We start from the raw sequence: 27,665 nt of genomic DNA on the forward strand, positions 1-27,665 counted from the left end.
GATTCCAGGTGTGTGGTTTTGCATTTGGAAGCTGTTGCTGTGAGCAGACAACATGCGGTCAAAGGAACTCTCAATTGAGGTGAAGCAGAACATCCTGAGGCTGAAAAAAAAGAAAAAATCCATCAGAGAGATAGCAGACATGCTTGGAGTAGCAAAATCAACAGTTGGGTACATTCTGAGAAAAAAGGAATTGACTGGTGAGCTTGGGAACTCAAAAAGGCCTGGGCGTCCACGGATGACAACAGTGGTGGATGATCGCCGCATACTTAATTTGGTGAAGAAGAACCCGTTCACAACATCAACTGAAGTCCAGAACACTCTCAGTGAAGTAGGTGTATCTGTCTCTACGTCAACAGTAAAGAGAAGACTCCATGACAGTAAATACAAAGGGTTCACATCTAGATGCAAACCATTCATCAATAACAAAAATAGGCAGGCCAGAGTTAAATTTGCAGAAAAACACCTCAAGAAGCCAGCTCAGTTCTGGAAAAATATTCTATGGACAGATGAGACAAAGATCAACCTGTACCAGAATGATGGGAAGAAAAAAGTTTGGAGAAGAAAGGGAACGGCACATGATCCAAGGCACACCACATCCTCTGTAAAACATGGTGGAGGCAACGTGATGGCATGGGCATGCATGGCTTTCAATGGCACTGGGTCACTTGTGTTTATTGATGACATAAGAGCAGACAAGAGTAGCCAGATGAATTCTGAAGTGTACCGGGATATACTTTCAGCCCAGATTCAGCCAAATGCTGCAAAGTTGATTGGACGGCGCTTCATAGTACAGATGGACAATGACCCCAAGCATACATGCAAAGCTACCCAGGAGTTCATGAGTGCCAAAAAGTGGAACATTCTGCAATGGCCAAGTCAATCTCCAGATCTAAACCCAATTGAGCATGCATTTCACTTGCTCAAATCCAGACTTAAGCCGGAAAGACCCACAAACAAGCAAGGCCTGAAGGCTGCGGCTGTAAAGGCCTGGCAAAGCATTAAGAAGGAGGAAACCCAGCGTTTGGTGATGTCCATGGGTTCCAGACTTAAGGCAGTGATTGCCTCCAAGGGATTTGCAACAAAATATTGAAAATAAAAATATTTTGTTTGGGTTATGTTTATTTGTCCAATTACTTTTGACCTCCTAAAATGTGGAGTGTTTGTAAAGAAATGTGTACAATTCCTACATTTTCTATCAGATATTTTTGTTCAACCCTTCAAATTAAACGTTACAATCTGCACTTGAATTCTGTTGTAGAGGTTTCATTTCAAATCCAATGTGGTGGCATGCAGAGCCCAATTCGCGAAAATTGTCACTGTCCAAATATTTCTGGCCCTAACTGTATATTTGGGCATGAGTTTGGTCTTTTTTGTTCTCTTTCTTTGCTATCTATAGCTAAATCTACCTGTGCGTCTAAACATCATTCTTCAATGGAGTATGTAAATGAAGAGGTTGGACAAGAAATTACATCACAATTCTTTTTTTTATATATATATATATATATATATATATATATATAATCTCTTTAGTTAGCTTACAAAAACACACACAAATCCGCAAAAAAAAAAACGCATGAAAAACGCATCAAACACCTAGGTGACCTGCCAGTGACCTCAGGTGCAGAATGGGTGCAGATTTTACCGGCGTCAAATCCTGATGCAATCCTGACCGTGGAAACATACCCTAATAGAAAGAAAAACCATCGGCACTCCACAAAAATGTGTTATGCTATCTCGGTTCACTTTTGCTGGTTGTCACGATATTGTATGAAATATCATATAAGTTTAGTTCGCTGCCAGCACACATAGGGTGGGTGGCATTCCCCCCCCCCTTCACTCTGTGTTTAGCGTGCCTTGGGAATGTGTGTGTAGGAAAGCTTTTATGGCTTCTTGCAAATTCCTGACTTTCAGCTCCCAAACCCTTCCTGCCCCTCCTATAGGAATTTTTACGACCAGGCTAGAATCTTCCTCCAGCAGGAACTGGATTAGAGAATCTTCTAGAATCCATGGAAGTCCTTTGTTCCATTAGTGTAAGATATTGGGCCAACCATTTAAGATAGGAACAGGAAAATGCATATTCTTAATTTCCCTCGGTGGATCTATCCATCACGGTAAACCTGAGCTTCTACCTCCATCAGGTAAAAAAGTAGGGATTTCTCTGTAATGACGCATCACACATATGACATATTTGATCTCATTAGAATGCCAATGTTAATACGAGATGAATGCTGGGTTTGTTATGACCATGACATGTTCTGGAGCGGAGTTATAGAAATTAGACAAATTTAAGGTTGAATTACTAAGACTGAAGAAAGAGGAGGGCGATCTTAACTCAGCCCTTTTGGTGATGTCACCAAGCTGAGCGATAACTGTTTTGCCAGACTCCAGGAGGCAGTCTTCTGCTGGAGCCTATGTGTGGCTGAGTTCTACCTGGGAAGCCCTGACTGCCAGTCCCCATGCATTGGGACATCTGGGCTGTGCATGCAGCATGGTTTTTGCCTGATAGGAACTAAGAACATGTGAGTTGTACCTTTTCTTATTTAATCCCTGTTTATTTTATAATTACCCTTGTACATTTTCAATTGTCTCATTTTGTAACAGCCTTGTAATATTTTTATATAAACACTGCCTAAATTTTAACGGAGTAAAATATATAAATTACTAGTTTTCGTTCTTCATGTTCTACCCTGTCTCCCGAAGGGAATTACGCTACTGTTTTTGGGTTAGCTTCGGACCCGTTTAATCGAAGCTGGTGGCAGCTTACCGTGTGCAGGCTTTTGGGTGTTGTTGTAGCGACTGCGGCCTTGATAATTATTGTTCGTGCCTGAGCGGGAGTAGTTGATCACGTTGCTGCAGCGTGCCCAATAGCCAGTACATAGCAGGCAGCCTGTCTGGCGACTAATTACCCCAGGTTCAGTACCTAATCTGACCTGAGAGTAAGGGGGGCGCCAGAGAGCTGCAAGTTTTAAGTGGAACTGTAAGCGGGATATACATAAATCCCTGCAGTTCGTGGTATATTGAAGAGCAGTGGGATACCTAGAATAAGCCCCTGCTGTAAACTAAGAGGTCAATAGCCTTGTGTGTTTTTTTCATCACATTGTGGAGTGGAGGGATAACTAAGATAAGCCCCCTGCACATGTGATAGCCGTCTGTTGGCCTAACGTCACCCCGATCCGTGACGTAGGAGTGACGATCACGGTGTGAATTGTGATACTGGTGCTCAGCAATGAATACATAGAAAGTCCAACAGTATTGTAGTAGAAGTGAAGGAATTACGTCACTCACCTGTACATAAAACGCTTTCTATTTTCAAATAGGTACAAAACAAGTAACAGCGTGGTAGCGATTGGCATACTCTTATGTACGGACAACAGCCATTTTATGCTTTTTCCTGGTCCCAAGTACTGCCTAGGTAGTACACCTTTTTATTCACTCATAAGGGCAAACCGTACCCATCCATTTAAAAGCAGCAGTACAGGCAAACAGCTCTCAAAACCTTTATTCAGTGAGCGAATATGTTCCTTGATTTTTTTTTTTTAAACCTTGTTTCTATTGAATAGAATTTTTTTTCCTTACATACATCAATGCAAACATTACCTGAGGCATATATGTCAAAACATCTATTCCAGAAATTGCATTGGTTCAAATGAAAATAAACCCCCCAAAACAATTGGAAAGGGGAGGGAAGGAGGGGGGGGGAGAAAATATGTCAGAAACAGGTACATTTTTTACATATCGGACACCCATCATGGGTGCTTAACTTCAAGCTCAAGACCCAACGACACCTGAGTAGACCCCCATCACTCAGAAGTGTCTCTATGTAGCGGTTCTCCCAGAGATATAACTATATAGGTGTCTCTCCCAATAGTAGCTGCTCTTGATATACCAGATTGTGGGTTGAAAACAAGTTTTAGTGTCATCCTGGATGTGTTGTGGAAGCAGAGAGATGAAACTTTCCCAAGTTTCAAAAAAAAGGACTGCACCCTTCCCTCTATGCAAGGAGGCCTCAGCCCAATCCATCTGAAGCAGAAACGACAGTTTTTCTAGAAAGATCTTGAAAGGAGGGGCATGGTCGTGGATCCATGTTTGTAGATTGGCCTCAGTACCTGCTGCCACTACTAAATGTAGTAGTTTACGGGCCCTTGGAGAGCAGGTGTATTTATCTGCTTTTAAATATCCAAAAATGGCCCATAGAGGTTTGTCAGGAGCAACGTTTGTCAGATGTGTAATGATGAACTGTCGTACTCTGACCCAAAATGGTATGATGACTGGGCATGCCCACAGGCAATCGAACAAGTTGGCCTCTGGGGAGTGACATTTGAAACATTTGGAGGTTGTATACAGCCCCATTCTATAACCTTTTTGCAGACTTAGGTAGAATCTATGACAGATTTTCGGTCTCATTTCTAGGAAATGAGCCGAAGGGAGGAATTTGTAGGCTTGATCTAGAGCTTTCAGAATGGTGTTGCAGGACAAACTGGGCTCCTCGATCTGCCATTTTGTTAGCGGAAACTGGGATTGCTCATAATCCAGGGCTGCATGGATGAATTTGCAATTGGTGACTATTTGGCCAAACAATTGGATTTAGTGAACTATCTAAGCAGGCATGTTCTCCACTCGTGCTAAGGAAGATGTGCTAGTATTTTTGTTACATATCTTTTACCTTGTAAGTATTGGAAGGAAGGGAATATATATATTCTCACATGTAAAGCACCATGGAATAAATGGCGCTATAATAATAATATTCTGCGTGCCTCGAGGTAGACTAGGTGTTTAATAGATGTTATACCCTGAGAGTGCCATTGATAGAAGACGGGGTGAGAATTTCCACTTTGAAAGTGAGGATTACCAACGAGTGGATGAAAGAGAGACACCCAGGGAGAGAGCCGGAACAGTGGGCGCATTTTCTGCCATGCCTTCCATGTAGACATCAGGAGTGGGTTAACTCTTTCTTCAGCCGGCAGTTCAGTATAAGGGAGGTGAAAGAGGGCAGGGAGAGCTAGCCCCGGGGTGAGACAGCACTCCAAGTCGTATTGGGCATAACAGGACATCCCTCCCAGCCAGTTCACCACCACCCGGAATAGGGATGCTAGGTTATAGTGTCTAATATCAGGGAAGTTTATCCTCCCCATTTCCCTTCAGCGGTTGGAGTAATTTAAAGACTATACAGGGCTTTTTTCTCTCCCAGATAAATGAGCGGAACAAATAATTGTTCCGCTTCTCTTCTTTAGGAGCTAAAGAAATTGGGAGAGTATGGAAGAGGTAGAGAAGACGTGGAAATTCTGTCATTTTAATTAAATTGGCTCTGCCTAGGTATGACAAGCTAAAATCCTTCCATTTGGCTGAGGTGGATTCTAAGTTTTTGAGACATGCATTAATATTGGTTTTGTACAATTTAGCTGGGTGTCTTGTCACCTGTATTCCCAAATATTTTAATGAGCCAGTAGTAAACTGACATGGGAACCTTGATACCCATAACGGTTTGGAGGGGCCACACAGCATCATCACCTCTGTTTTATTCCAATTAATATTATAGCCCAATAAGCCTGCCATATCTTCTTTTTCAAATTTTTTTTTATTGATTTTTCATTATATAAGGGATATGGATAAAGGGGTAGGGAAAAAATAGGGATAGGGAAGGGAAAGAAATCCCCAGGTATTATGGGGAATGAGGAAAGAAGAAAGACAGGCATATGTAAAAACCAACATACAGTAGCATAAATTTACCCAATATAGCCGTCGCTTCGTATTGGCGCTTAAAAGTAAAGCAACCTTTTAAAGTAGTAAATCAACATGAAATATTAATAGAATGCAATGTTGCTTAAAGAAAAAAAAACTAAGCGTAGAAATAAAACTGATATGTCCAGGTAATGAACCTAAAAATCTGTAAAAAACATACAAACGTACAGTAGCATAAATATACTCATAATAACTGTCGCTCCGTATTAGCACCTAAGAATAAAGCATCCTTTCAATGTAGTACAACGACATGTAACATTAACAGAATTAAATGTTCCTTAAGAACTGGACCTAGAATTAGATCAATAGGTACTTTTAACAAAAATAGAAGCAGCTTAAGCGTAGAATAGCACAGAAAATAATTGATGCTTTCGTGTCAGATCTGAAAGTAAAGTACTAAATAGTATCATTGGCGACTCAGTATTGTAAGCTGTTCAGTAGTATTAATATGCTCGGATGAGGAACCTAAAAGTCTTTGATGCAAAGGTTGATTAGGTCATGTATTGTAATATGCAAAACAATGCCTGCCGCGTCCTGGGTTGCCCTTTGGCGACCCTAAGACTTTGTGGCGGAAAGTTCGGTTTTGATCCAAAAAATAAATAAAAAGAAAAAGAAAGCTTTCAAAGTGGAAAAGAGTTATTTCAATTACTCAAGTATCTAGTCGCAGATTGCCCGCATTGAGAATGGTCAGCTGGGGCAAATAGCCAGCCTCATTGTGGAGGGTAATCCGAAGGAGGCCCTAGAGAATTTAACTCCAGCACACTTGAGGAATTTAATGCCCTCATCCGGAGAAGAAACGTGAATTAATCCTGACGAATGTTTCATCTGGAGGGTTGAAGATCTAGTCCAGACATAAGGAAGCCCGGCCCGTAAAAGTTCACGCGTGATATGTGAGAAGGCTTTTCTCTTTTGCAGAGTGACTTTTGACAGGTCCTTGTAAAAGACCAAGTGTTTGTATGGGGATGAGAGAAATCTCGGTTCCTTTGACGTACCAAGGAGCGCGTTCCTCACCCAATTTGGGTAAAATGAAACAATAACATCTCTGGACAGTTCCTTTGGAAGCGAGGGCGGTCTACGTATTCTAACGGCTTTTTCGATCAAAAGACTTTCATTGGCATTAGGGAATAAATGACAGATCATTGAGGAAACATAGCTTTCCAACTGGGAAGACTGGATCGCCTCTGGTATACCCCTGATCTTAATGTTGTTCTTCCTTCTAAAATCCTCAAAATTAGTTAAGTTGGTTTTGAAGAGATCCATATCTTTTTGAATCTCCTCCAGTGATTTTGGGGTCTTGGGCACGGTCTGAGAACTGCTATGTTCATTCTTTTTATTTTTGTTGATAGATGCAGATGATTCTGGGACAGTCTAATCGCCAACAGATATGGTAGAAGGAGTTAACTCAATGTCATTATTTACTGAAACTAGTATCTTTCTAAAACGTTTTTTTAAGAAAGCTTCGGTTGCCTTTGAGTTGTTTATTTAACATATAGTGGATGCTTTCCTGAAACGGAAAGTACTTGCAAGCAGCATAATACAAAGAATAGCAGGTTTACCCAGAATCCTTTGCAGTAGGCGGAGCTATGCAAATCATCTCTTTCCACCCCTGTCTAATCCACAGCGCTTGGAACCGCCAAGCGTGCAATGCTGCGGATTAGTTTCTAAATTTACACAGCCAACCAATTCCTACCTGTGGTTGGCTGTGTAAATTTAGAAACTAATCCGCAGCATTGCACGCTTGGCGGTTCCAAGCGCTGTGGATTAGACAGGGGTGGAAAGAGATGATTTGCATAGCTCCGCCTACTGCAAAGGATTCTGGGTAAACCTATTCTTTGTATTATGCTGCTTGCAAGTACTTTCCGTTTCAGGAAAGCATCCACTATGTATTTCCTTTGAGTAGAGGGCTTTTCGGTCTCTTTCGTCCCGCTACATTTAGCCCAACTTGGGTCTCTCCCTAAGGTGGCTAGCATGTATGTATTATTTAACATAGTAACATAACATAGTTAGTAAGGCCGAAAAAAGACATTTGTCCATCCAGTTCAGCCTATTTGTTTAAATCCAAGATTTACTCTTTTACCGCAAAGGTTCATTGTGATTAGAAATGCTTTAAGAAGTGACACCATGAAGCCCTCTGTCGGGTAATCATCTGATGCGGGAATCTCTTCCAGTAGTAGTAGTAAATTGGGGGAAGGACTTTGAGAATTTTGTTTTTCAATAGGTTTAGATTTCTCACTTGGAACCTCATTTAATGAGGAGCTTTCAGAGAAGTCACTTGAATCATAGTCAGAAATGTCAGAAGGATCAAAGGGCTCATTTGAGTGTAAACCCTCCAGGCTCTCCAAAGATCCTGTAAAGCTGTCAGGTGACTCTATCAATACGCTCTCGTCTCCTCCATATCCCCGTGCTCTCAGTGAAGCATCAAATCTCTCAAAGCATGTGCTCAGAGCCCTATAGAACTCTGAATTAATCACGGGAGTGTTCATTAGAATCCCAGAGCTTTCAGGGACCTCTCCTGGTAACGTCCCTTTAAGGCTCTCATTCTGTGTGCTTTTGGTAGTGTGGCAGGAAGAACTAATATCAGTGAGGTTATTACCATCTGACTGTAAATTAAGGTCACGCTTCCAATCAGCGCAGGTGATCCCCCTTAAATCCCCCGAAATATGATTATATGGGGGTGTTTGTATAAGTTGTGAGGGAATATGCTGCGGTCTGCTTACCAGCGCTGAAGTCCACTGGCCCCCTCCTGTCCCCTGTCCAGAGCGCGGTCTCCTGTCTGCTGTGCCTAGCATGGTGCTTTCCTCCTCCATGTCGGAGATGCCCCGGCGTGTCTCTGTGTCTGCCTCCTCTGCAAGCGGTGGTGCTCCCTCCTGTGTCGGCGATGCTGCACTCAGAGCTCAGGCTCCGGCTGCTGCACAAGTCTTCGGCACAAATTCCTGTGCTGTGTGATTCAGGCTGCTCCTCTGGCTCCAGCTGTTAGGCTGCGTCTTGCTGGGAGCCTGCTGTAGGAGAATCGCTGAGTCATCCTCAGCCGCTGTGTACTTCCCCCCGGCGCCCGGGTCCACCGCGGCTCTCTGTTTCTTCCCTCCGCCGCCGCCTGTCACCGCTGGGGCCGCGGAGAGAGGGATTTTCATCCCGGACAGTGTCCCACGGGTCAGCTGCTTATTAGAAGTCACCGGTTTCGCCGGGGCCCGGCAGGGTGTCGGCTTCCAGGCTGCAGGTTCGGCATGTTTGCTTCCTGGCGCGGGAAAGGCTCCTCCAGAGCTCCCTCGGCTTTCCCGTCCTGGGGAAGGAATCTTCTCCACAAAAGTGGGTCCTCTCTTCTTATAACTGGTTCCTGGCATACTTGGGTCCAAAATTTCCACTTTTTTGTAAGCTTTAGCAATTTGAATCAGGGAAATTGCAGGAGCTCCTATAAGATAGGTCTGCTCCTGTTCCCTTGCAAACCATGCCCCCCCTGCCATATCTTCTAACTCTCGTATAAGGGAATGAGCAAGACCTGTTTGGGGTTAGTTACTACCAGCAGAATATCATCTGTAAATGCTGCAACCTTTAATTCTCTAGAGCCCATCGTAAGCCCCCTAAAAATAGGGGTCTGCAATAGGTGGCGTAGTAAGGGGGTCTATAGAGGTTGAATAGGAGGGGTGACAAAGGATATCCCTGTTTGACTCTCCGAAAGAGATCTATTGTTGGTGCCCTATATCGGTTAACCGTCACACAAGTATTTGCATTTGTATGAAAGTATTGGACATACTGTAGGTATCTTGGGCCGAAATTTCCCCTGCCCAGGATTTCATATAAGAAAGGCATTGCCACTCTATAAAAGGCCTTTTTGTAATCCAGACTCATCAGCATTGCAGTTGGTCTTGTTGTGTCTTGGGCGAAGAGCGTGGCCGTGACCGCCATGCGTATATTTGCCACACTGCTCCGTTCCTCGGTAAAGCCTGTCTGAGCCTCACATAGAAGGCCAGGCAGCAACGTTTATAGATGGTTTGCTAGGATCTTCGCCAAGAGTTTATAATCATGGTTGAGGAGTGAGATTGGGTAGTAAGATTGTGGCAATAATGAGTCTCTATTAGATTTAAGGATACCTATTGTGCATGAGTAAGTATATAGGTCGATAGAAGCCCCTTGAAGAAAAGCTTCATTAAAAAGGTTAGTTAAAATGGGCACTAAGTCAGGGGAGAGAATCTTATAATATTCATCAGAGACCATCAGTGCCTGGGGTCTTACCGTTAGATGCATCTGTTATAGCTTGTCTCACTCCATCCTCTTATATTTGACTCTAACATCACTTGATCGTCAGTGGTCAGAGATGGTAAATTAACCTCTTTACGCCTAAGGGTGGTTTGCACGTTAATGACCGGGCCAATTTTTACAATTCTGACCACTGTCCATTTATGAGGTTATAACTCTAGAACGCTACAACGGATCCCAATGATTCTGACGTTGCTTTCTCGTGACATATTGTACTTCATGATAGTGGTAAAAATTCTTTGATATTACTTGCGTTTATTTGTGAAAAAAACGGAAATTTGTCAAAAATTATGAAAATTTCGCAATTTTCCAACTTTGAATTTTTATGCAATTACATCACAGAGATATGTCACACAAAATACTTAATAAGTAACATTTCCCACATGTCTACTTTACATCAGCACAATTTTGGAACCAAAATTTTTTTTTGTTAGGGAGTTATAAGGGTTAAAAGTTGACCAGCAATTTCTCATTTTTACAACACCATTTTTTTTAGGGACCACATCTCATTTGAAGTCATTTTGAGGGGTCTATATGATAGAAAATACCCAAGTGTGACACCAATCAAAAAACTGCACCCCTCTAGGTGCTCAAAACCATATTCAAGAAGTTTATTAACCCTTCTGGTGCTTCACAGGAATTTTTGGAATGTTTAAATAAAAATGAACATTTAACTTTTTTTCACAAAAAATTTACTTCAGCTCCAATTTGTTTTATTTTACCAAGGGTAACAGGAGAAAATGGACCCCAAAAGTTGTTGTACAATTTCTCCTGAGTACACCGATACCCCATATGTGGGGGTAAACCACTGTTTGGGCACATGACAGAACTTGGAAGCGAAGGAGCGCCATTTGACTTTTCAATGCAAAATTGACTGGAATCGAGATGGGACACCATGTTGCGTTTGGAGAGCCCCTGATGTGCCTAAACATTGAAACCCCCCACAAGTGACACCATTTTGGAAAGTAGACCCCCTAAGGAACTTATCTAGAGGTGTGGTGAGCACTTTGACCCACAAAGCGCTTCACAGAAGTTTATAATGCAGAACCGTAAAAATAAAAAAATCATATTTTTCCACAAAAATTATCTTTTCGCCCCCAATTTTTTATTTTCCCAAGGGTAAGAGAAGAAATTGGACCCCAAAAGTTGTTGTACAATTTGTCCTGAGAACACTGATACCCCATATGTGGGGGTAAACCACTGTTTGGGCGCATGGGAGAGCTCGGAAGGGAAGGAACTAAGGAACTTATCTAGATGTGTTTTGAGCGCTTTGACCCACCAAGGGCTTCACAGAAGTTTATAATGCAGAGCCGTAAAAATAAAACAAACATTTTTTCCCACAAAAATAATTTTTTTAGCCCCCAGTTTTGTATTTTCCCGAGGGTAACAGGAGAAATTGGACCCCAAAATTTGTTGCCCAATTTGTCCTGTGTGCGATGATACACCATATGTGGGGGGAACCACTGTTTGGGCGCATGGGAGGGCTCGGAAGGGAAGGAGCGCCATTTGGAATGCAGACTTAGATGGAATGGTTTGCAGGTGTCACATTGCGTTTGCAGAGCCCCTAATGTACCTAAACAGTAGAAACCCCCCACAAGTGACACCATTTTGGAAACTAGACCCCCTAAGGAACTTATCTAGATGTATTGTGAGAGCTTTGAACCCCCAAGTGTTTCACTACAGTTTGTAACGCAGAGCCGTGAAAATAATTAAAAAAAAAAACTTTCCCCCCAAAATTATTTTCTAGCCCCCAGTTTTGTATTTTCCCGAGGGTAAGAGGAGAAATTCGACCCCAAAAGTTGTTGTCCAATTTGTCCTGAGTACGCTGATACCCCATATGTGGGGGTAAACCACTGTTTGGGCGCATGGGAGAGCTCGGAAGGGAAGGAACTAAGGAACTTATCTAGATGTGTTTTGAGCGCTTTGACCCACCAAGGGCTTCACAGAAGTTTATAATGCAGAGCCGTAAAAATAAAACAAACATTTTTTCCCACAAAAATTATTTTTTTAGCCCCCAGTTTTGTATTTTCCCGAGGGTAACAGGAGAAATTGGACCCCAAAATTTGTTGCCCAATTTGTCCTGAGTGCGATGATACACCATATGTGGGGGGAACCACTGTTTGGGCGCATGGGAGGGCTCGGAAGGGAAGGAGCGCCATTTGGAATGCAGACTTAGATGGAATGGTTTGCAGGTGTCACATTGCGTTTGCAGAGCCCCTAATGTACCTAAACAGTAGAAACCCCCCCACAAGTGACACCATTTTGGAAACTAGACCCCCTAAGGAACTTATCTAGATGTATTGTGAGAGCTTTGAACCCCCAAGTGTTTCACTACAGTTTGTAACGCAGAGACGTGAAAAAAAAAACAAAAAACTTTCCCCCCAAAATTATTTTTTAGCCCCCAGTTTTGTATTTTCCCGAGGGTAAGAGGAGAAATTCGACCCCAAAAGTTGTTGTCCAATTTGTCCTGAGTACGCTGACACCCCATATGTGGGGGGAACCACCGTTTGGGCGCATGGGTGGGCTCGGAAGGGAAGGAGTGCCATTTGGAATGCAGACTTAGATGGAATGGTCTGCAGGCGTCACATTGCGTTTGCAGAGCCCCTAATGTACCTAAACAGTAGAAACCCCCCACAAGTGACCCCATATTGGAAAAAAGACCCACCAGGGAACTTATCTAGATGTGTTGTGAGAACTTTGAACCCCCAAGTGTTTCACTACAGTTTATAACGCAGAGCCGAGAAAATAAAAAATCTTTTTTTTTCCCACAAAAATAATTTTTTAGCCCCCAGTTTTGTATTTTCCCAAGCGTAACAGCAGAAATTGGACCCCAAAAGTTGTTGTCTTATTTGTCCTGAGTACGCTGATACCCCATATGTTGGGGTAAACCCCTGTTTGGGCACACGGGAGAGCTCGGAAGGGAAGAAGCACTGTTTTACTTTTTCAACGCAGAATTGGCTGGAATTGAGATCGGACGCCATGTCACGTTTGGAGAGCCCCTGATGTGCCTAAACAGTGGAAACCCCCCAATTATAACTGAAACCCTAATCCAAACACACCCCTAACCCTAATCCCAACAGTAACCCTAACCACACCTCTAACCTTGACACACACCTTGTTAGGGCTAGCGGAACGCACCAAATATTAAGACAAATAGAGTATGGTGCGTTCGCAGCCCGGGGTCCACCGTGCAGAGATGGAACCTGCTGCCAAGTAATGACGGACTATATGGCGGTACTCATAAGTATACACACGTGGGTTAAACTTCACCCAGCGTGAAGGAAGCGATCCTGTTGCGTCACAGGACCGCGGTACCGCACATAGAGCGTGAGCAAGTAGTCAGCGAACTCAACCCCAATTAGGATTGAAGTCCGATTAGACCCTTGCTGGCACAACACCGCAACTGGGTGTGTAAGGAAACTATATAACAATATTAAGGCACAAGAGTGCATGCGGTGCCGCACTGACGAACGCCACTAACCACCCAGGCATGGGTAAGGAAAGCACAGAGGAAGTGCACGGCGCCGTACTGGCGGTCACAGCAACTGGACGCTGTAATGTGTGATTCGTGCAGTAGGATAAGTCGGGCGCTAGATAGCAGCCATACACCTTCCGCAAACAGACATTCAATAGGGTAGGGGTATCCAAGGACGACTTGCACTCACAACATACACACATTACCAATTGTACACTAGCGCATGGCCGTGCGGTCATGCGCAGTTTATATAGCTGCAGCACAGGAAGTGGCCACAGAAACTTTGCCCTTCCAAGACCTGCCAAGAGGACCAATGGAATGTGCTGCAGAGCCTGAGCACATGACCCTCGATCTCCAACGGGAGATCTTGCCCTGGGCATGCTCAGTGTGTGCAGACAAGGACTTAGTCCCAGAGAAGTCCGCTCGCTGCTGACCAGCACTGGCTTTAATGGCAGAAGCTGAAGAAGCAGCAGTAACTCTCTGTACAGAGTGAGACTGAACAAGACGCTGGGACCGACGTCCCTGCTGAGCAGGCTCCACTGCGGCTGGATAAGAATGGGAGACCGCAGCGGAGATGGCTCGAGATTCCCCCTGTGCAGAAGCGGGAATTCGAGACCTAACACACCTAACCCTAATCCCAACCCTATTCCCAACTGTAAATGTAATCTAAACCCTAACCGTAACTTTAGCCCCAACCCTAACTGTAGCCTTAACCCTAGCCCCAACCCTAACCCTAGCCCTAACCCTAATTCTAGACCTAACCCTAATGGGAAAATGGAAATAAGTACATTTTTTTAATTTTTCCCTAACTAAGGGGGTGATGAAGGGGGGTTTGATTTACTTTTATAGCGGGTTTTTTAGCGGATTTTTATGATTGGCAGCCGTCACACACTGAAAGACGCTTTTTATTGCAAAAATATTTTTTGCATTACCACATTTTTCCATATTTTGGTCCACAGAGTCATGTGAGGTCTTGTTTTTTGTGAGGCAGAATGGCCAAAAACCAGCTATTCATGATTTTCTTTTGGGGGAGGTGTTTATACCGTTCCGCGTTTGGTAAAATTGATAAAGCAGTTTTATTCTTCGGGTCAGTACGATTACAGCGACACCTCATTTATATCATTTTTTAATGTTTTGGCGCTTTTATACGATAAAAACTATTTTATAGAAAAAATAATTATTTTTGCATCGCTTTATTCTCACTATAACTTTTTTATTTTTTGCTGATGATGCTGTATAGCGGCTCGTTTTTTGCGGGTCAAGATGACATTTTCAGCGGTACCATGGTTATTTATATATGTCTTTTTGTTCACGTGTTATTCCACTTTTTGTTCGGCGGTATGATAATAAAGCGTTGTTTTCTGCCTCGTTTTTTTTTTCTTACGGTTTTTACTGAAGGGGTTAACTAGTGGGCCAGTTTTATAGGTGGGTCGTTACGGACGCGGCGATACTAAATATGTGCAGTTTTATTGTTGTTTTTTTTATTTAGATAAAGAAATGTATTTATGGGAATAATATATATTTTTTTTTCATTATTTAGGAATATTTTTATTTTTATTTTTTTTTTTTACACATTTGGAAATTTTTTTTTTAACTTTTTTACTTTGTCCCGGGGGGGGGGGGGACATCACAGATTGGTTTGCATAGCATTCTGTCAGATCATTGATGTGTCTCAGAGCACTGCAGGCTTCACAGTGCCTGCCCTGAGCAGGCTCTGTGAAGCCATCTCCCTCCCTGCAGGATTCGGATGCCACGACCATCTTGGATCCGGGCCTGCTACAGGGAGGGAGGTAGGGAGACCCTCGCAGCAACGCGATCACATCGCGTTGCTGCGGGGGGCTCAGGGAAGCCCGCAGGGAGCCCCCTCCCTGCGCGATGCTTCCCTGTACCGCCGGCACATCGCGATCATGTTTGATCGTGATGTGCCGGGGGTTAATGTGCCGGGAGCGGTCCGTGACCGCTCCTGGCACATAGTGCCAGATGTCAGCTGCGATAGGCAGCTGACACCCGGCCGCGCTCTCTCCTTGAGCGCGGCCGATCGCGTATGAAGTACTATCCTGTCGGTGGTCATAGGGGCCCACCCCACCTCGACGGGATAGTACGTCTAATGTCAGAAAGGGGTTAATAAAGTTCAAAAAGGAGTTAATTGTGGCGAGATTGGCAGGGGAGGCTCTGTGTAGGTCCTAATAGCAGTCACTGTTATGGGGTTCTGCAGTTTTATAACTGGTTTGTAGGGTGGGTTTTCTTTTATTTAGGATAGCTAGCAATTTGCCAGTCTTATTTCCTCAGCAGTAAAATTTATTTCAGGTTAATTGGATTTGCCAGTGTGATTCGGAATGTATAAGAGTCCAGGAGATGTTTAGCCATAGAATAAGCTTGTTGTGCATCAGGGGATGGGGACAGGGCAAGTGTTGTCTGAGTCTGAAGGAGGGAGGCATGTAAGGCATCAAATTTCTTTCTATGTATTTTCCTGCATGACAGTTAACCGATGATATGGCCTCTCATGACAGCCTTAGAAGTGGCCCAGAGTAGAGGGATATTGTCCGAATGGATGATGTCATCTAGGAAGTCATTCCAGTGTAATTTAAGAAAGGTTTTGAAATCCTCTGATTCTGTCAGGTAGGATGGAAATCTCCAATGTCATGTCTGGGGGCTTGGGTCTGTTAAAGTCAGGGATAATGAAATGGGAGCATGATCTGAGATCAGTATTGGGTGGATGCGAGAATCATGATGTTGGGTAAATAGTTGTGTGGAGATGAGGAAATAGTCAATACAGGAGAAGGACTGGTGAGTAAGGGAATGACGTGTATTCGCTAACTGAAGAGTCAGTCACTCTCCACGGATCACAGAGTGAGAGCTGTTCCTGTTATGGACCTGGTGGTTAGGAGCACCCGGAACGACCTGATGGTTAAGCCAACACCGGACAAGCTCTGAGAAGTTGGAGCTCTGCTGACCGCAACCCCTAATCCTATCACACAACTAGAAATAGCCGTGGAGCGTACCTAACACGACCTAGACGCCTCTTCACAGCCTAAGAGCTAACTAGCCCTAAAGATAGAAAATAAAGCCTAACTTGCCTCAGAGAAATTCCCCAAAGGAAAGGGCAGCCCCCCACATATATTGACTGTGAGTTAAGATGAAAGTCACAAACACAGAAATGAAACAGGTTTTAGCAAAGGGAGGCCAGACTTACTAAACAGACTGAGGATAGGAAAGGTAACTTTGCGGTCAGCACAAAACCCTACCAAAAGACCACGCAGAGTGTGCAAAAAGACCTCCGCACCGACTCACGGTGCGGAGGTGCCACTCTGCATCCCAGAGCTTCCAGCTAGCAGGGCAAGATCATGATAGCCAGCTGGACAAGGAAACAAAGAACAAATAATTAACTAGCAGGAACTTAGCTTCTGCTGGAGTAGACAGGTCACCAGAAAGATCCAAGAGCGAACTGAACCAGTACAAGAACATTGACAGCTGGAATGGAGTAACGATCTGAGTGGAGTTAAATAGAACAGCCAGCCAAAGAATAGACCATGTCACCTGTGGAAGGAACCTCAGAAGCAGCAGCTCCACTCACAGCCACCAGAGGGAGTCCATGGACAGAACTCGCCAAAGTACCATTCATGACCACAGGAGGGAGTTCGATAACAGAATTCACAACAGTACCCCCCCCTTGAGGAGGGGTCACCGAACCCTCACCAGAGCCCCCAGGCCGATCAGGACGAACCAAATGAAAGGCACGAACTAGATCGGCAGCATGAACATCAAAGGCAAAAACCCAGGAATTATCTTCCTGACCATAACCCTTCCACTTGACCAGGTACTGGAGTTTCCGTCTCGAAATACGAGAATCCAAAATCTTCTCCACCCCATACTCCAACTCCCCCTCGACCAACACCGGGGGAGGAGGATCAACGGAGGGAACCATAGGCGCCACGTATCTCCGCAATAATGACCTATGGAACACATTATGGATGGCAAAAGAAGCTGGAAGAGCCAAACGAAATGACACAGGATTGAGAACTTCAGAAATCTTATACGGACCAATGAAACGAGGCTTAAACTTAGGAGAGGAAACCTTCATAGAAACATGACGAGATGACAACCAAACCAAATCCCCAACACGAAGTCAGGGACCAACACAGCGCCGGCGGTTAGCGAAACATTAAGCCTTCTCCTGGGACAACGTCAAATTGTCCACCACATGAGTCCAAATCTGCTGCAACCTGTCCACCACCAGGACAGTCCGAAGGCTCAACCTGCCCTGAAGAGAAACGAGGATGGAAACCAGAATTACAGAAAAAAGGCAAAACCAAAGTAGCCGAGCTGGCCCGATTATTAAGGGCGAACTCACCAAAGGCAAGAAGGACACCCAATCATCCTGATCAGCAGAAACAAAGCATCTCAGATATGTTTCCAAAGTCTGATTAGTTCGTTCGGTTTGGCCATTTGTCTGAGGATGGAAAGCCGAAGAAAAAGACAAATCAATGCCCATCTTAGCACAAAAGGACCGCCAAAACCTCAAAACAAACTGGGAACCTCTGTCCGAGACGATGTTCTCCGGAATGCCATGCAAACGAACCACATGCTGGAAAAACAATGGCACCAAATCAGAGGAGGAAGGCAATTTAGACAAGGGTACCAAATGGACCATCTTAGAGAAGCGATCACAAACCACCCAGATGACCGACATCCTTTGAGAGACAGGGAGATCTGAAATAAAATCCATGGAAATATGCGTCCAGGGCCTCTTCGGGACCGGCAAGGGCAAAAGCAACCCACTGGCACGAGAACAGCAGGGCTTAGCCCGAGCACAAGTCCCACAGGACTGCACAAAAGAACGCACATCCCGTGACAAAGAAGGCCACCAAAAGGATCTAGCCACCAAATCTCTGGTACCAAAGATTCCAGGATGACCCGCCAACACCGAACAATGAACCTCAGAGATAACTCTACTAGTCCATCTATCAGGGACAAACAGTTTCTCCGCTGGGCAACGGTCAGGTCTATCAGCCTGAAACTTCTGCAGCACGCGCCGCAAATCAGGGAAGATGGCAGACAAAATTACCCCCTCTTTGAGAATACCCGCCGGCTCAGGAACATCCGGAGAGTCAGGCACAAAACTCCTTGACAGGGCATCAGCCTTCACATTCTTAGAGCCCGGAAGGTACGAAACCACAAAATCAAAACAGGAGAAAAACAGCGACCATCGATCCTGTCTAGGATTCAACCGTTTGGGAGACTCGAGATAAGTCAAATTCTTGTGATCCATCAAGACCACCACGCGATGCTTGGCTCCTTCAAGCCAATGTCGCCACTCCTCGAATGCCCACTTCAAGGCCAACAACTCTCGATTGCCAACATCATAATTGCGCTCAGCAGGCGAGAATTTTCCAGAAAAGAAGGCACATGGTTTCATCACCGAGCCATCAGAACTTCTTTGCGACAAAACAGCCCCTGCTCCAATCTCAGAAGCATCAACCTCGACCTGAAACGGGAGCGAAACATCTGGCTGGCACAACACAGGGGCAGAAGAAAAATGATGCTTCAACTCCTGAAACGCCTCTACAGCCGCAGAGGACCAATTGACCACATGAGCACCTTTCTTGGTCAAATCAGTCAACGGTTTAGCAACACTAGAAAAATTAGCGATGAAGCGACGGTAAAAATTAGCAAAGCCCAGGAACTTCTGCAGGCTCTTCACAGATGTCGGCTGAGTCCAATCATAAATGGCCTGAACTTTAACAGGGTCCATCTCGATAGTAGAAGGGGAAAAAATGAAACCCAAAAATGAAACCTTCTGAACCCCAAAGAGACATTTCGACCCCTTCACAAACAAGGAATTCGCACGAAGGACCTGGAACACCATTCTGACCTGCTTCACATGAGACTCCCAATCATCCGAAAAAACCAAAATATCATCCAAATATACAATCATGAATCTATCCAGGTACTCTCGGAAGATGTCATGCATAAAGGACTGAAACACAGATGGAGCATTAGAAAGCCCGAATGGCATAACCAGGTACTCAAAATGGCCATCGGGCGTATTAAATGCTGTTTTCCATTGATCGCCCTGTTTAATTCGCACAAGATTATACGCCCCTCGAAGATCTATCTTGGTGAACCAACTAGCCCCCTTAATCCGAGCAAACAAATCAGACAGCAACGGCAAAGGGTACTGAAATTTGACTGTGATCTTATTAAGAAGGCGGTAATCAATACAAGGTCTCAAAGAGCCATCCTTCTTGGCCACAAAAAAGAACCCTGCTCCCAACGGTGATGACGACGGGCGAATATGACCTTTCTCCAAGGATTCCTTTATATAACTCCGCATAGCGGCGTGCTCTGGCACAGATAAATTAAACAGTCGGCCCTTAGGAAACTTACTACCAGGAATCAAATTAATAGCACAATCGCAATCCCTATGAGGCGGTAAGGCACCGGATTTGGGCTCCTCAAATACATCCCGGTAATCCGACAGAAACTCAGGGACTTCAGAAGGAGTGGAAGGCGAAATTGACAGCAATGGAACATCACCATGTACCCCTTGACAACCCCAGCTGGACACAGACATAGATTTCCAATCCAATACTGGATTATGGACCTGTAGCCATGGCAACACCAAAACGACCACATCATGCAGATTATGCAACACCAAAAAGCGAATATCCTCCTGATGTGCAGGAGCCATGCACATGGTCAATTGAGTCCAGTACTGAGGCTTATTCTTGGCCAAAGGCGTAGCATCAATTCCTCTCAATGGAATAGGATACTGCAAGGGCTCCAAGAAAAAACCACAGCGCCTGGCAAACTCCAAGTCCATCAAATTCAGGGCAGCGCCTGAATCCACAAATGCCATAACAGAATAGGACGACAAAGAGCAAATCAGAGTAATGAACAAAAGAAATTTAGACTGTACCGTACCAATAGTGGCAGACTTAGCGAACCGCTTAGTGCGCTTAGGACAATCGGAGATAGCATGAGTGGAATCACCACAGTAAAAACACAGCCCATTCCGATGCCTGTGTTCTTGCCGTTCAGCTCTGGTCAAAGTCCTATCACATTGCATAGGCTCAGGCCTATGCTCAGAGAATACCGCCAAATGGTGCACAGCTTTGCACTCATGCAAGTGCCGATCGATCTGAATGGCCAAGGACATAGACTCATTCAGACCAGCAGGCGTGGGAAATCCCACCATGACATCCTTAAGGGCTTCAGAAAGACCCTTTCTGAAAATTGCTGCCAGGGCACACTCATTCCACTGAGTAAGCACAGACCACTTTCTAAACTTCTGACAGTACACCTCCGCTTCATCCTGACCCTGACACAAAGCCAGCAAGATTTTCTCTGCCTGATCCACTGAATTTGGTTCATCATAAAGCAATCCAAGCGCCAGAAAAAACGCATCTACATCACGCAATGCAGGATCCTCTGGCGCAAGGGAAAATGCCCAGTCTTGAGGGTCACCACGCAACAAAGAAACAATGATTTTTACTTGTTGAATGGGGTCACCAGAGGAGCGGGGTTGCAAAGCTAGAAACAGTTTACAATTATTTTTGAAATTCAGGAACTTAGATCTATCCCCAGAAAACAAATCAGGAATTGGAATTCTAGGCTCTAACATCGGATTCTGAACCACAAAATCTTGAATGTTTTGTACCCTTGCAGTGAGATGATCTACACCTGTGTCCTGAACCACCCAAAGGTTTAGGGGAAAAGAAAGACAAAAAACACTGCAGAGAAAAAAAAATGGTCTCAGAACTTCTCTTATCCCTCTATTGAGATGCATTAATACTTCGGGCCAGCTGTACTGTTATGGACCTGGTGGTTAGGAGCACCCGGAACGACCTGATGGTTAAGCCAACACAGGACAAGCTCTGAGAAGTGGGAGCTCTGCTGACCGCAACCCCTAATCCTATCACACAACTAGAAATAGCCGTGGAGCGTACCTAACACGGCCTAGACGCCTCTTCACAGCCCCACTGTGCCACAAACCAGACTACCCTGGAAGGGGCGTGACTATGACAGCTGCCTGGGTTTTCACTGGAGCCTCTGATGGTGAGGTCAGGCTTGTGCAGCAGGCAGCTGCCAGGTGCTACTCCAGGGTGGTGTCTGGCTGTGGCTGCTGATCCCACTTGGGAGACAGGAACACCAGGATTGGTGCGGGCATTAGGCAGGACTGGCAGAAGAGCACGGCTGGAACTCAGACGAGTAGACTGGCAGAGACACAGCAGAGAACACAGGACTGGCTAGGACAGCAGGAACACAGGACTGGAAGGCAGGGCAGGAACGGCAGGAACACAGGATTGGGAGGCACTGCAGAGAACACAGGACTGGAAGGCAGGGCAGGAACGGCAGGACTGGCAGGAACACAGGATTGGTTGATGTGGTATATGAAGGAACAGGTAGGGGCCTGTTCACACTGGAGGTGCAGGTACAGATATGTAGTTTGGAGGAACAGGTAGGGACCTGTTCACACTGGAGGTGCAGGAACAGATATGTAGTTTGGAGGAACAGGTAGGGGCCTGTTCACACTGGAGGTGCAGGTACAGATATGTAGTTTGGAGGAACAGGTAGGGACTTGTTCACACTGGAGGTGCAGGTACAGATATGTAGTTTGGAGGAACAGGTAGGGACTTGTTCACACTGGAGGTGCAGGAACAGATATGTAGTTTGGAGGAACAGGTAGGGACCTGTTCACACTGGAGGTGCAGGAACAGATATGAAATATGAAGGAACAGGTAGGGACCTGTTCACACAGGAGGTGCAGGAAAGGAAACAAGCAGAAAGGAATGAGGTATGAAGAAACAGGTAGGGACCTGTTCACACAGGAGAGGAGTGCAAGACTGCAGATAGGAGTGGAAAAGCAGCAAGAGATAGCGTAGCAACAAAAGCTGAGCAGAGCCACAAAGAATGTGGAGAGAAGCTGCAGCAAGAGATACTGCAGAAGCTAAGCAGAGTGGAACCGCAAGGATTGCAGAGAGGAACTGCAGCAAAAGGTTTCTGCAGCAATGGGAGCGGAGCAGAGTAGAACGGAGCAGAACCGCAGGAGTGCGGAGCAGCGGCAAAGCCACCAAGATACAGAGCAGGCAGAGCCGCAAGAGTGCGGAGTGTAAGCAGACTGAGAACACAAGGAAAGACACAGCAGGGAAGGAAGCCACAGACAAGGAGACCGAGATAAGACTAAGTACAGACAAGGCAATGGAACAAGACACAGGGACAAAGACACAGGGACCAGGATATTCTGCCTCCTGGAGGGCGGACTACAAGATCAAGGCAATAGCACAGAGAAAAGCCTCCAGAGAGGGAGTAACTCAGAGCAAGGCCAGGCAAACTCAGCAGCTAAATACTAACTGAGCTAACACATTGCACAGGCCCAGACCACAGGGTGGAGCTGCACTATATACAGGAGGCCTCTACATAATTGGTCAGGAACTGATTAGACAGATGCACCTGATTCCTATAAGAACCAGAGAGTTCAGGCGCCGGCCCCTATACACATAGCCATGAGGCATGCAGAGAGCAGAGACACAGAACATGGAGCTGGCATGAAACAGAAACCACATCATGACCTGGAGCAGTGGGTAAGATAGTGTGAGAGATGTGAGGCCATGACGTGATGCCAGAGTTGTTACAGTACCCCCCCCCCTTTACGGCCCCTCTTCTTCAAGCTCGCCAGAATAACTTGTAGACGAAGGATAGGAGCACACATAGTCAGAGCCATCACAATATTCCCCTGGTAGAATGAGGTATATGAGACATTAGAGATCTCAGGTTGCCCAGTCTCTTTGAGTCCAGTAAGATTAGCTTCCCACACAGAAGATGCAAGGGCCAGGACTTCTTTCACCTGGTTAATTGAAAGCAGGGACTTGGAAGCTTGCGATTTGACCACAACATAATGTGATTCCTTGGAAACTGAAGACACGTTCACTGGATCCAACTTAAGCCCATCATTACAAGAAAATTGGACCTTCTCCTTTAGACCGGTGGGAAGCAGAGATGAGAATACTTCTGTCTTGGGATCTTCACCAAATAGCCAGATGGAAACTGGAGGCATACATACAGGAAACATCTTCAGCCTGGTACCCTGAAAAAACTGGACCTCTTCTTCTAGATTAGAGGATGAGTAAGTCTCTGTCTTAGTATCAAGTAGCCACTTGGAAGCAGAAGCCATACATTCAGGAAGCCCCATCAGCTTGTTACTCAGACAAAACTGGACCATCTCTTCCTCCGGACTGGTGAAGAACAGGGATGCAAGAGCTTCAGCTTCAACTTCTTCATCCACCTGCCACATGGAATCTGAAGGCATCATTACAGGAAGCATCTTCTTCCCAAAGTTCAGGGAAAATTTTTTAAGTGACAGGGATGTTCATGGGAACTGGTCACTGGAGGTGTGCGGAGAGGACGCCACTGCTTCCTTTACTTCAGTGAGGTCAGCACACTGTGACTCAATAGCCAGCTGATTAGGTGGAGAAGATATCAACACTGTACATTGACCTTGCAGTTTAGGAACAAGAAACTTCTGGAGACTTGATAGTTCCAAACGCAGAACCACGCTGGGTCTTCGGGCCGGAACGGGCAGCAGGGTATCCGGTTCAGAACGACCGACGCGCGGACTGGTCAACAAGTGGAAAACAAATTTCTCCGCATATAATGCTCCCATTTGGAGCTGTAGTTGTCCCTTCAACACTGGACTGTTACATAGTAACATAGTTAATAAGGCCGAAAAAAGACATTTGTCCATCCAGTTCAGCCTATATTCCATCATAATAAATCCCCAGATTTACGTCCTTCTACAGAACCTAATAATTGTATGATACAATATTGTTCTGCTCCAGGAAGACATCCAGGCCTCTCTTGACCCCCTCGACTGAGTTCGCCATCACCACCTCCTCAGGCAAGCAATTCCAGATTCTCACTGCCCTGTTCATAAGTAGGGCTCGAGCATCACCAAACACCTTCACAGGATTCTGGAATAGTGGAACAGGAACCACATTTAGACTCCGTCTGGTTAGCAGCTTGAATATATCTGCAGGGCCGAAGCTCCCACAAGGCACCGGAACAGACACAGACTTTAGCGGAAGGGAATTATTCTCACCTAGGGCAGTCTCTCCTACTGGCCCGAGGTTTTGGAGCTTTAGATCCCCTGGACAGAGGCTATCCAGGTGTCCCTCACAACAGCAGCGACATAGTAAGCCCTTCTTACGACTGGTCTTAGACTGGTGCTTTGCCAGTCCACTCTTGACAGTCTTTTTGGGTTCTATTTGAGTAGCTGCTTTAACGGGTAGAGGAACTGGAGGATCACAGACAGTCATGGCTTGATGTGGAGGTTTCTTCACGGGTTTCGCCCGTCTGGAGCGCCTCTCGGATCTAGATGGGGAAGACTTCACAGGAGCAGCAGGACGAGGCATGTCAAAGACTTTACGGAAGGCCACCAGGAAGCGGTATGACATGCCAGAGCGGTATGACATGGGATACAGCGGAGGCCATGGCCTGTGCAAACTGTCACGCTCACGCCCTGACTGGTGGGCGTGAGCTCGGGGGGTTTGTGGCCCCACTGTGCCACAAACCAGACTACCCTGGAAGGGGCGTGACTATGACAGCTGCCTGGGTTTTCACTGGAGCCTCTGATGGTGAGGTCAGGCTTGTGCAGCAGGCAGCTGCCAGGTGCTACTCCAGGGTGGTGTCTGACTGTGGCTGCTGATCCCACTTGGGAGACAGGAACACCAGGATTGGTGCGGGCATTAGGCAGGACTGGCAGAAGAGCACGGCTGGAACTCAGACGAGTAGGCTGGCAGAGACACGGCAGAGAACACAGGACTGGCTAGGACAGCAGGAACACAGGACTGGAAGGCAGGGCAGGAACGGCAGGACTGGCAGGAACACAGGATTGGTTGATGTGGTATATGAAGGAACAGGTAGAGGCCTGTTCACACTGGAGGTGCAGGTACAGATATGTAGTTTGGAGGAACAGGTAGGGGCCTGTTCACACTGGAGGTGCAGGTACAGATATGTAGTTTGGAAGAACAGGTAGGGGCCTGTTCATACTGGAGGTGCAGGTACAGATATGTAGTTTGGAGGAACAGGTAGGGACCTGTTCACACTGGAGGTGCAGGAACAGATATGAAATATGAAGGAACAGGTTGGGACCTGTTCACACAGGAGGTGCAGGAAAGGAAACAAGCAGAAAGGAATGAGGTATGAAGAAACAGGTAGGGACCTGTTCACACAGGAGAGGAGTGCAAGACTGCAGATAGGAGTGGAAAAGCAGCAAGAGAAAGCGTAGCAACAAAAGCTGAGCAGAGCCACAAAGAATGTGGAGAGAAGCTGCAGCAAGAGATACTGCAGAAGCTAAGCAGAGTGGAACCGCAAGGATTGCAGAGAGGAACTGCAGCAAAAGGTTTCTGCAGCAACGGGAGCGGAGCAGAGTAGAACGGAGCAGAACCGCAGGAGTGCGGAGCAGCGGCAAAGCCACCAAGATACAGAGCAGGCAGAGCCGCAAGAGTGCGGAGTGTAAGCAGACTGAGAACACAAGGAAAGACACAGCAGGGAAGGAAGCCACAGACAAGGAGACCGAGATAAGACTAAGTACAGACAAGGCAATGGAACAAGACACAGGGACAAAGACACAGGGACTAGGATATTCTGCCTCCTGGAGGGCGGACTACAAGATCAAGGCAATAGCACAGAGAAAAGCCTCCAGAGAGGGAGTAACTCAGAGCAAGGCCAGGCAAACTCAGCAGCTAAACACTAACTGAGCTAACACATTGCACAGGCCCAGACCACAGGGTGGAGCTGCACTATATACAGGAGGCCTCTAGATAATTGGTCAGGAACTGATTAGACAGATGCACCTGATTCCTATAAGAACCAGAGAGTTCAGGCACCGGCCCCCTATACACATAGCCATGAGGCATGCAGAGAGCAGAGACACAGAACATGGAGCTGGCATGAAACAGAAACCACATCATGGCCTGGAGCAGTGGGTAAGATAGTGTGAGAGATGTGAGGCCATGACGTGATGCCAGCAGAGTTGTTACACCAGCTAGCAGGGCAAGATCATGATAGCCAGCTGGACAAGGAAACAAAGAACAAATAATTAACTAGCAGGAACTTAGCTTCTGCTGGAGTAGACAGGTCACCAGAAAGATCCAAGAGCGAACTGAACCAGTACAAGAACATTGACAGCTGGCATGGAGTAACGATCTGAGTGGAGTTAAATAGAACAGCCAGCCAAAGAATAAACCACGTCACCTGTGGAAGGAACCTCAGAAGCAGCAGCTCCACTCACAGCGACCAGAGGGAGTCCATGGACAGAACTCGCCGAAGTACCATTCATGACCACAGGAGGGAGTTCGATAACAGAATTCACAACATGTTCCATAAAGTCTAGGAGAAAAGCGGTGGCTACTGAGGTCTGTGGGGAGGGTGAGGAGCAGTCTGAGGCAGGACATGGTACTAAGTTAAAATCTACTCCTACTATTAAATGGTTAGGCCCAAGTCCTAAAGGAATCTGGAGAAATGATAAGTAGAAGTGATGTTGGTCATGGTTGGGAGCATAGAGATTGACCAAAAATATATAGTTTACCGGCTATTTCCACTTTCAGAATCAGATATCTATCCTGGCTGTGGCTGATAGAGTCTTGGATGGAACATGGTAGGCTCTTTTTAATAAGGATGGCTACTCCACGTGACGATGAAGTATGTGAGGCAGTATAACAATCGCCTATCCAAGGTGCTGATAATTTGCCAGGCTTCAGAGTAGATCAAGGAGTGGCTCACTGCTTAATAGTAACAGGTGCTCTGGAAAATATCAAACAGTCTCAAGAAAAAAATCCGGCACACTGTTATTTTCAAGTCAAAAATTGAAATAAGTTTATTTGAGATATTTATTATTCTCTTTCCATATTCAGATCAATTCAAATCAATATCGCACAACATAAGGACCATAGAGGTATATGACATGGGTATCGTAATTCAACGTTTCGGCTATATCATAAGCCTTTATCAAGAGATATCTGAATATAAGACAATACAAAATTGTATTTAGTACATAAAAATTGAACAAAACAATAGAATGAAATAAAGTATATACATAATTTTGTAATAAACTTGAATTGAATAACAGTAAAAAATGAAAGACTCCATCATACATGCAAGGAGCACAGATAATTGATGTCAAAATCAAGTCCCCCTA

The 27,665-nt window shown here is 45.5% G+C and overlaps 1 protein-coding gene across 1 annotated transcript in view; it reads right to left on the bottom strand.

The window, feature by feature from the left end:
* Positions 1-27,665, bottom strand: part of ZBED4 (zinc finger BED-type containing 4) — a 131,826-nt gene that overhangs the window by 27,556 nt on the left and 76,605 nt on the right. The window lies entirely within an intron of this gene.

The sequence above is a fragment of the Ranitomeya imitator genome, chromosome 4 (genome assembly GCF_032444005.1).
Source record: "Ranitomeya imitator isolate aRanImi1 chromosome 4, aRanImi1.pri, whole genome shotgun sequence".
Lineage (NCBI taxonomy): Eukaryota > Metazoa > Chordata > Amphibia > Anura > Dendrobatidae > Ranitomeya > Ranitomeya imitator.